Genomic DNA, 9,644 nt, shown 5'->3' with positions numbered 1-9,644 from the left:
GTTTTTTAAATGTGGTTTTATTTTGCTGTACACCACCCTGAGAGCTCATTGCTATAGGGCGGTTTAAAAGCGTAAATAAATAAATAAATAAATAAATAAATAAATAAATAAATAAATAAATATCTTGATACTCAGTCTAGATGTTATACCAAAGTGCATCTTTAACTCCAGGTGGTAAGCAAACTGCTATGTATTCACTCTTTTGCTCTGTCACTCTGCCTCCTCGATTTCACGTGTAGCTCAGAATTGTGTTACGGTGATCGCCATGTTCTAACCAAGATCTCAGTACCATCTACACTAGAACACAGAGAGGATTGCCGCAATGCTAGAATTTGGATGCAATCAAACATATTTTACTTCCCTGAAAAAAACAGTAAAAGATGAGGACAAGTGTCCCTTAAAGGCTATGGACCAAACTTGTGACTGCTCTCTAGAAAATTTTTGTGACCACAAGAAGCTTGAGCATGTGGCCATTAGATTGGTCTGCCTCTCTACTTGGCTTCTGAAAACATGGGTCCTTCTTTTTTGTTCTCTTCCATGCTTTGGCGATAAAGATCTTACTATTTAATTTATATCCCACCCTTCCTCCCAGAAGAAGCCCAGGTCAGCAAACAAAACACTAAAAACACTCTAAAACATTTTAAAAACAGACTGTAAAATATATTAAACAAAACAACTTTTTTTAAAAAAACTTAAACATATTAAAAAGCAATTCCAACAGATGCAGACTGGGATAAGGTCTCTACTTAAAAGGCTTGCTGAAAGAGGAAAGTTTTCAGTAGGCACCAAAAAGATAAGAGATGGCGCCTGTCTAATATTTAAGGGGAGGGAATTCCAAAGGGTAGGTGCCACTACACTAAAGGTCTGCTTTCTATGTTGTGCAGAACAGACCTCTTGATAAGATGGTATCTGCAGGATGCCGTCACCTGCACAGTGCAGTGATTTATTAGGTATATAAGAGGTAACACAATCTTTCAGGTACCTTCATGCATAAAAAGAGATGTCTGATCCCAAATGATCCAGTATGTCTGCCTACCTCCATTCCATTAATAGAGGTTATCCTCAAGCCTATTGCAAATAGGGTTGCCAGGCTCAGGGCCTGAGACTGATCCTGTATCGTTAGGAGAAGAGAAAGTCAGCCAAGTGCAGGTGTTCTTGCAACATTGTAATGGGAAAAACCACAAGGTGGAATTCTCCCTCTCCCCTGCACAACTTTTAAAGATACAGAAGACCTCTTGGAGGCTGGGCCTGGCAACCAAGAGGTCTTCTGTATCTTTAAAAGTTGTGCAGGGGGAAGGGAGAATTCCACCTTGTGGTTTTTCCCATTACAGAGCTGCAAGAACACCTGCACTTGGCTGACTTTCTCTTCTCCTAAAGATACAGGATCACTCTCAGGCCCTGAACCTGGCAACCCTAATTACAAAAGGACTTTCACTGCTTCATGGACAATTTTGAACTATTGTTAGTCTTGTCCTTTAGCCTGAAAGCTATTCCTTGATGAAAACAAAGTAAGTTCAATATATAACGTATTTGTGTAAAAAAACAGTCTTTCACTATTTAATATACACGATAAAAAGAATGTGTGTGTGCATGTGCGTGTGTGTGTAAGTATTTACTAAACACTTGCATTCCTGTTTGTGTCAACTCAGAAGTAAACCCTATTCAGGTAAGTGGTTGTAGAATTGCACCCTCAGTGGAGCCCAGATCACCATTAACTCTTACAGTTAATTACATACTGAATGCCCGTTGTTGTGTACTGCATATGCTGTTATTTTTATTACTGTTGATTATATTGTATTTTATTGTATTTACTGTATTTTATTGTATTTTATTGAAATTTGATATGTACGTTGCCTAGAGTGGCTTCGGCCAGATAGGCGACCTAAAAATTAAATTTACATTTTACATTTTACAGGAAATTAAGAAGCTACACACTTAACTGCATATGGCCAGAGCTAAAGTGGTCCACTCTGTTAAAATTAAATGGGCTTACCCCATGCATCACGCCATTTGTAGGTAGCATTAATATGCCAGTGATTGGTAGTCCTGTTAGATACACCAGAGCTTGGAAAAGTTACTTTTTTGAACTACAGCTCCCATCAGCCTAATCCAGTGGCCATGTTGCCTAGGGCTGATGGGAGTTGTAGTTCAAAAAAGTAACTTTTCCAAGCTCTGATATTACACCACTAACATACACACACTGCTCATAAATTCATTCTGTTTCCTGACTCCTAACTGAGCAGAGCAGAGTAAGCTGTCTCAGCTGGGCCAGAAGATATACAAGTGAGCCAGCTCTCAGAGAGCAAGTGAACAGGGAGAATTAACAGCACTTTGGCAGCAGAGTTCAGTGGGGGAAGTCAAGGGGAAGGTCTCCAACAAAAAAAAATCTTGTAGCACGCACCACATACCAGTGGGACTCTCCTGTTAACCTTCAAGGAGGACAGGACACAGCACAGGCCATTCCAATACAAAGAAAAAAAGAAATAAAAGGTAATAGCTACTATGGACAGAAAGGGCACTACAGTGGTGGTGATGTGCAAGGTGTGTGCAATGTTTGTTTTCTTGCCTGAGAACACAACATGGCTTACAAAAAGAGAGAGACCTGGAGTGGTGGGTGGCCACACTCAAAAGTATAAGAGAAGATGAAGAATCTTCGATGGAACACTGGAACAGCAGCAGCAAAGAATAGCACAGGAGGTGAAAGAACAGCAGCATGTTGAAGCAGGAGAGGAATGTGTTGAGGAGAGAAACAACAAAGTGGAGAAAACTACAGAACAGGGTGACGGAAGTAGAAGAGGGCTAATGTCCCTATCTTCACTCATAAAGCCTAGTGACACATATCCCATTCTTCTCATCCATGTGGGATGAGATACTGCCAAGCGGAGCTACGAAGAAATCATGGCAGACTTTGAAGGTCTTGGAAGGAAACTCAAAGACTTTCATAGTCTTCTCATTTATCCTTTGAGTACTTAGAAGAGGAGTAGAAAGGGAAAGAAAAAACTCTGGGTGAATGAGTGGCTATGAAGTGGTGCTGTTGCGAGAGATTTGGATTCTGGGATCACAGGCTACACTTTCAGGAACATAGACTGCTGACAAGGGATGGGTTGCACCTCACAAGAACTGGGAAGAATGTGTTTGGCCACAGCATGGAGAACTTTATCAAAAGGGCTTTAAACTGAATCCTAAGGGGGAGGGAGATATAAAGTTGGAGGTAAGGATGGATAAAGGCTTATGCACAGTAACTGAGAGAATGGCTATAAAGAAGCCCAATAATAATCTTGATAAAAATGTAGAAAGGAGGCCAGACTGTCAGTCACATGGTCTTCAGTGTCTGTATACTAATGCCCAGAGTATGGGAAACAAACTTGAACTCTTAATACAAGAGAGTAAATACAACTTGAGAGGTATGAAACTTGGTGGGATGACTCCCATGACTAGAATACAACTGAAGGATATAACTTGTTCAAAAAGAACAGAAGGAATACAAAGGGGAGTGACACTATGTGTTAAAAATATATATCCCTGCACAGAAATACAGGAGGATGAGCTCAGTAGCTCCACTAAGAGTATCTGGATTAAAATAATTGGGGCAAGGAATAAAAGGAACATGGTGGTTGGAGTATACTACTGGCCACCCAATCAAGATGATGATGATGAAACTTTTGAAAAGCAAATTGCCAGTGTTTTGAGGAGGTGTGATATAGTAGTAATGGTGAACCTCAATTACCCAGATATCTGTTGGGAGACAAATTTTGCCAAGCACGCCCCCTCCAAGAAATTCCTGACTTGGGCTGGAGAACATTTTCTCCTACAGTATGTGGAGGAAGGAACTAGAGGATCAGCCATCCTTGACTTGATTTTAACCAATCAAGATGACTTAGCAGATGAAGTGGCAGTTACAGGGAACTCTGGGGGAAAGCAAAAGCTGAAAGTAGCCATTCACATACCCTGGACTTCAGGAAAGATGGTTTTAATAAACTCAGAACAATGATAAATAAGGTTCTGTGGCAAGCGACCCTCATGAGAAAAGGAGTCCAAGATGGGTGGGGAAGGAAAAAAAGAAATCCTAAAGCCACAATATCAAACAATTCCAACAAGAAAGAAGGGAGAAGACAGCAGAAGCAGCCAATGTAGCTTCACAAAAAGAGATGACCAGAAAACAAAAAAGGACACATACAGGAAGTGGAAGGAGGGCCAGGCCACAAAAGAAGAGTACAGATAGGTAGCATAGAATAGCAGGAATAATGTCAGGAAGGCTAATTCTAAGAATAAGCTGAGGTTAGCAAGGAATGCCAGATGCAACAAAAAAGCTTTCTTTAGGTAGTAAAAGACAGAGAAAAGAAATGGTAGTACAGCTGTTCAATGAGGATGGCAAAATGATGACAGATGACAAAGAAAAGGCAGAAGTGTTCAATTTCTACTTTGGTTCAGTCTTCTCCCAAAAGAGGGTCTATAACCCTCCTGGCAAATGTGAAGTTGAAGGAGCAGGACTGCAGCTTGAGATTGATAGACAAACGGTCAAGGAATACCTAATCACTTTGAACAAGTTCAAATCTGCAGGGCCCCATGAACTGCATCCTGGAGTACTGAAGGAACTAGCAGAAGAACTCTCAGAACCGCTGTCTATTATATTTGTGAAACTGTGGAGGATGGGCGAAGTGCCGGATGACTGGAGGAGGGCTAATGTTGTCCCTATCTTCAATAAAGGCAAGAAGGAGCAACCTGGGAACTACAGACCAGTCAGCCTGATATGATCCCTGGGAAAATTCTGAAGCAGATTATAAAGCAGTCAGTCTGTAAGTACCTTGAAAACAATGCAGTGATTACTAGAAACCAATATGGATTTGTCAAGAACAAATTCTGCCAGATTAATCTTATCTCCAGGTTAGATTACTGCAATGCGCTCTACGTGGGGCTGCCTTTGAAGACGGTTTGGAGACTGCAGCTTGTGCAAAATGCAGTGGCCAGATTGGTAACAGGGACCAGATGGTTCGAACATATAAAACAGAATGTGGCCTGCTTGCATTGTCTGCCTGTATGTTTCCGAGCTCAATTCAAGGTGCTTGTTTTAACCTATAAAGCCTTACACAGCATAGGACCACAATACCTGATGGAACGCCTCTCCCAACACGAACTTACCTGTACACTGCGCTCAACATCCAAGGCCCTCCTCCGGGTGCCTACTCCGAGGGAAGCTCGGACAATGGCAACAAGGAGAGGGCCTTCTCACTGGTGGCTCCCAAATTATGAAATGATCTTTCTGATGAGGTGTGTCTGGCACCAACACTGTTATCTTTTCAGTGCCTGGTTAAGACTTTCCTCTTCTCCCAGGCATTTTAGCATGTGTTTTTAATTTGCTTTTTAAAAATGTGGTTTTTAAATTTGTATATTTGTTTTTAATGTTTTAAATTGTTGTAAACTGCCCAGAGAGCTTTGGCTATGGGGCGGTATATAAATGCAATAAATAAATAAATAAAGCTCATGTTTTTGATTGGGTAATCTCCCTGGTAGACTGCAGAAATGCTGTGGACATAATGTATCTCGACTTCAGCATGGGGGGCATAGCTAATACCGTGGAAGACAAAAAGAAAATTCAAAGGGACCTTGATAGGCTGGAGCATTGAGGTGAAAGCAACAGAATGAAATTCGACAGGGATAAATGCAAAGTTCTACACTTAGGAAAAAGAAACCAAATGCAGAGTTATAAGATGGGGGATACTTGGCTCAGCCATACAGCATGTGAGAAGGATCTTGGAATTGTCGTTGATCACAAGCTGAATATGAGTCAACAGTGTGATGTGGCTACAAAAAAGGCAAATGTTATTTTAGGCTGCATTAACAGAGGTATAGTTTCCAAATCACGTGAAGTATTGGTTCCCCTCTATTCAGCAGTGGTTAGGCTTCATCTTGATTCTTGACAAATGTGTCTACTTCTGGACACCTCAAGGATGCAGACAAACTGGAACAGGTTCAGAGGAGGGCAACAAGGATGATCAGGGGACTGGGAACAAAGCCCTATGAGGAGAGACTGAAAGAACTGGGCATGTTTAGCCTGAAGAGAAGACTGAGGGGAGATATGATAGCATTCTTCAAGTACTTGAAAGTGTGCCACACAGAGGAGGGTCAGGATCTCTTCTCAATCATCCCAGAGTGCAGGACATAGAATAATGGGCTCAGGTTATAGGAAGTCAGATTTCGACTGAACATCAGGAGAAACTTCCTAACTGTTAGAGCGGTATGCCGGTGGAACCAATTATCTAGGGAGGTGGTGGGCTCTCCAACACTGAAGGCATTCAAGAGGCAGCTGGACAGCCACCTGTTGGGTATGCTTTAAGTTGGATTCCTGAATTGAGCAGGGGGTTGGACTCAGTGGCCTTATAGGCCCCTTCCAATTCCACTATTCTATTATTCTACTTATAAATGGCTTAATGTACATGAGAGCAGAACGGAAAGGGCACCAAAAAGACTTTACCTGTTGCCAGCATCACATAAAAGTCAAGATTAAAAGCAGGGTTGGGGAACCTCACACTCTTCCTCCTCTAAGCTGTGGGCAGACAGTGGCTATGCTAATGGTCATTTTATTTAAGACGCTCATCAGACTCAGCTTCCAATAACTAGAGAGTCCAAGGAACATAAAATGCACAGAGAATTGGGCAGGGGTAATAGGTCTGGGCAAAGAACAATGATTTTTCACCTCACTTATGAAACTTGTTGGCTGACCTTTGTCAGCCAGGGTCACTGTGAAGGTAAAATTATTGTTGTTATATTTATCCCCCCACCCTTCACCAGTAGGTCACAGGGCAGATTACAGAAATTTAAAATATAGTATTAAAAACAATTAAAATACCTTACTTTCACAGGAATAGGGTGGGTTCTGAAAACATATGTCTCAAGTGCCAAAGGCCAGGGTAAAGAAGTGATTCTTTAGTATTTGTCAAAAACACGCCTCCGTAGGGAGGGAATGCCACAACTTAGGGGCTACAAGAGAGTAACTTTCTCCCGGGCCATCATCCCCCAAATTTCTGAGGGTGGCAGTATTACCAAGAATCCCCCTCTGCTGATCTTAACACCCAAGATGATCTATAGGGAAGAAGACAGTCTTTCAGATACAGTAGGGCCCCACTCATACAGCGGGTTACGTTCCAGACCTCCACCTAAAAGCAAAACCTGCCTAAAAGCGGAACGCCGTCAATAAAATGGTGCCCGACACCCAAAAAACACCGTAAAAGAGGAACAAGCGCCGTATGAGTGGGGACTTGCTCTAATTGAAAGCCACCGTATTAGCGGAACGCCGAAAAGCGGGACTCTACTGTATATGGGTCCTAAGTTGTCTAGGGCTTTAAACACTAACATGAGCACCTTGAATTGGGCCCTGACTGAGAGAAAGACAGTGTTTTAAAGAAATGTAAATAAAAACCTGCTGTTGTACACCTTCTCAAATCAGATGTCCAATTATTTTGCTAAATCTAAAATTACATTTGAAGGGAAACTGTAGGGCCAATTGTTTTGAATTGGCAGCAGCAGAGCCATACAGTTTTTTTAAGGGGGATGTTTTGCTTTGCTAGAACAACATTTATCCACAGGAAATGTTTTACTGGCTCATCAGAGTACAGCCAGCAGGACTTAAAGGAGATCTGTAAAAAATAAGCATGCACAGGACTGCCACTTTTGACTGTGGTTGCATTGCCACTGTATTAGCATGGCACCTCAAAATACAGCGCAGAATTTTCACAGAAAGAGGAGGTGGGAGGAGTGATGCCAGTGCTGAATCTAGCATTTATCACAGTAGAAAAAGTGATTCACAGTTCCTTCACGTCCTTGAAACAATCTTCAAAGCAGGTATTACTGAAGGGATATTAGCCTTGCCCAAGGCGATCTAAAATTCTTCCAAAGGGCAAGTAAAGATCTGAAGCTGGGTCTTTCTCCCAAGCTGAGCAAATCTATCGCAGCAACACGCTCAGCCATAATGTGCACCAACCCCCTATCATTTCCTGGAATGATGTGGTAGTAAGGAGAGTATGTTTGCATCACAGTCTATGGCAGGTTGTTATGCACACACTGAAATGACAAAGCTTCATTTAAATTTGAAAAAGCTCATTTTCTCTAGAGGTGTATTTACCAATATATAGATGTACATTAAGTGGCCAGGCCAGGGTTATTAACTAATCCCCCAACCTAACTCTAATCTTGCAGTGCAAGTATCAATCCTAGATGTGAAATGAGCATCGTCAGCCACATCCAAAAATGGATGCCACTAGCTCACTGGGGCCCAGATGAGTGGGGCAATGTGGATACAGAAGAGCATCCAGATACCCAGCAGCGATGAATACAGAAGCCTGATTCTGTACACATTTCTCTTGCTGCATCAGGGCAAAAAAAGAAGAGTTGTTAACAGTTTATGGGTTTGCTAAACTAATTTCATGATAGTTGAGGGAAGCACATATAGGTAAAATCAAGCAGCTGACATACCTGCAATAACTAGTTTCATAGTGGGCCATGGCCTGATGAATGTGGGGGAGTGTACTGATTTCATCAGACCACTTAAGATTTCATTCAGTTCAAATTTCACTGAGGTCATTAAGTGAAATTAGCACAAGTCCAACGTAGCAGCTTTAGGGGTTTATGGACTGAGGCTAAAGGCACCAGAAAGAAAGACCCTGTTTTAAATTCAAAGCAAGCTTTAGAGAGGTGTTAATGATACAAGCTACCCATTAGAAACCTATTCTGGCACCATCTCCATCATTATCTTGGCCTACCGTACCTTCTTATCCAGAGCCATACACATTTAACAAACATCTTTGGTATCCAAACATGACCCAAGTATTAGCTGGTGAGACATGAATTTTAAATTCAAGGTATCAATCTGAGGAGTTATTCACATTCATTTAGGCTGCTGAGTTAATGGCATCTGAGCCACACACTCACACTCACTCACTCTTCCCCCCATGACAAAACCCCTCTTGCCCTCACTAGAAATCAAGCCTCTATAAGCTGTATAAAGTCTATGACTCAAAATTAACTCATATCAAGAAATGCACGCACTGGCTGGGAGGTTTTCAAATTCTCTTCAAAATTCACAAGCGCAGTTCTGCAGTGTCAGCTCTTAAGATTCTAGGCCAGCCTTCCCCAATCTAGCCTCCCTCTAGATGTTGTTGGGACTACAACTCCCTAACCATTGGCCATTCTAACAGGGGCTGATGAGAGTTGTAGTCCAAAACATCAGGAGGGCATCAAGTTGGTGAAAAGGCCCTTTAAGCCATTCCCTCTCCCTCAAGAGCTTAGAGTTGCTTTAGTACCTGTGCAGATCAGCAGAGGGGGTTACTATCCATTTTCTCTACTTATCCACTAACCAATATAGTGACTGGAGAGGGGGTGATTTGTAGTCCCATTAGGGTGCTGGGCTCTATCATGGCTGTATCTACTTTATTTTTGCTGCTGCTAACAAAATTGGTGGGGCATTGGGAGTCAGAAAAACTGGTGTCAAGAGGCTAGATCAGGCCCCCAAACTAGGAGTTAACCAACCACAACCCACAGGGACAAGGGACAGGCCACATGTGCAAATACAAAATCTGGTTGAAATTAAGTGAAACCACCGGTGGGTGTTGGTGCTTTAAAAAAAAATTAACTTAGAAAGTCAATTCCAG

The sequence above is a fragment of the Rhineura floridana genome, chromosome 4, assembly GCF_030035675.1.
Source record: "Rhineura floridana isolate rRhiFlo1 chromosome 4, rRhiFlo1.hap2, whole genome shotgun sequence".
Taxonomy (NCBI): domain Eukaryota; kingdom Metazoa; phylum Chordata; class Lepidosauria; order Squamata; family Rhineuridae; genus Rhineura; species Rhineura floridana.
The sequence above is the reverse complement of the archived record's forward strand: the minus strand, read 5'-3'. Positions refer to the sequence as shown.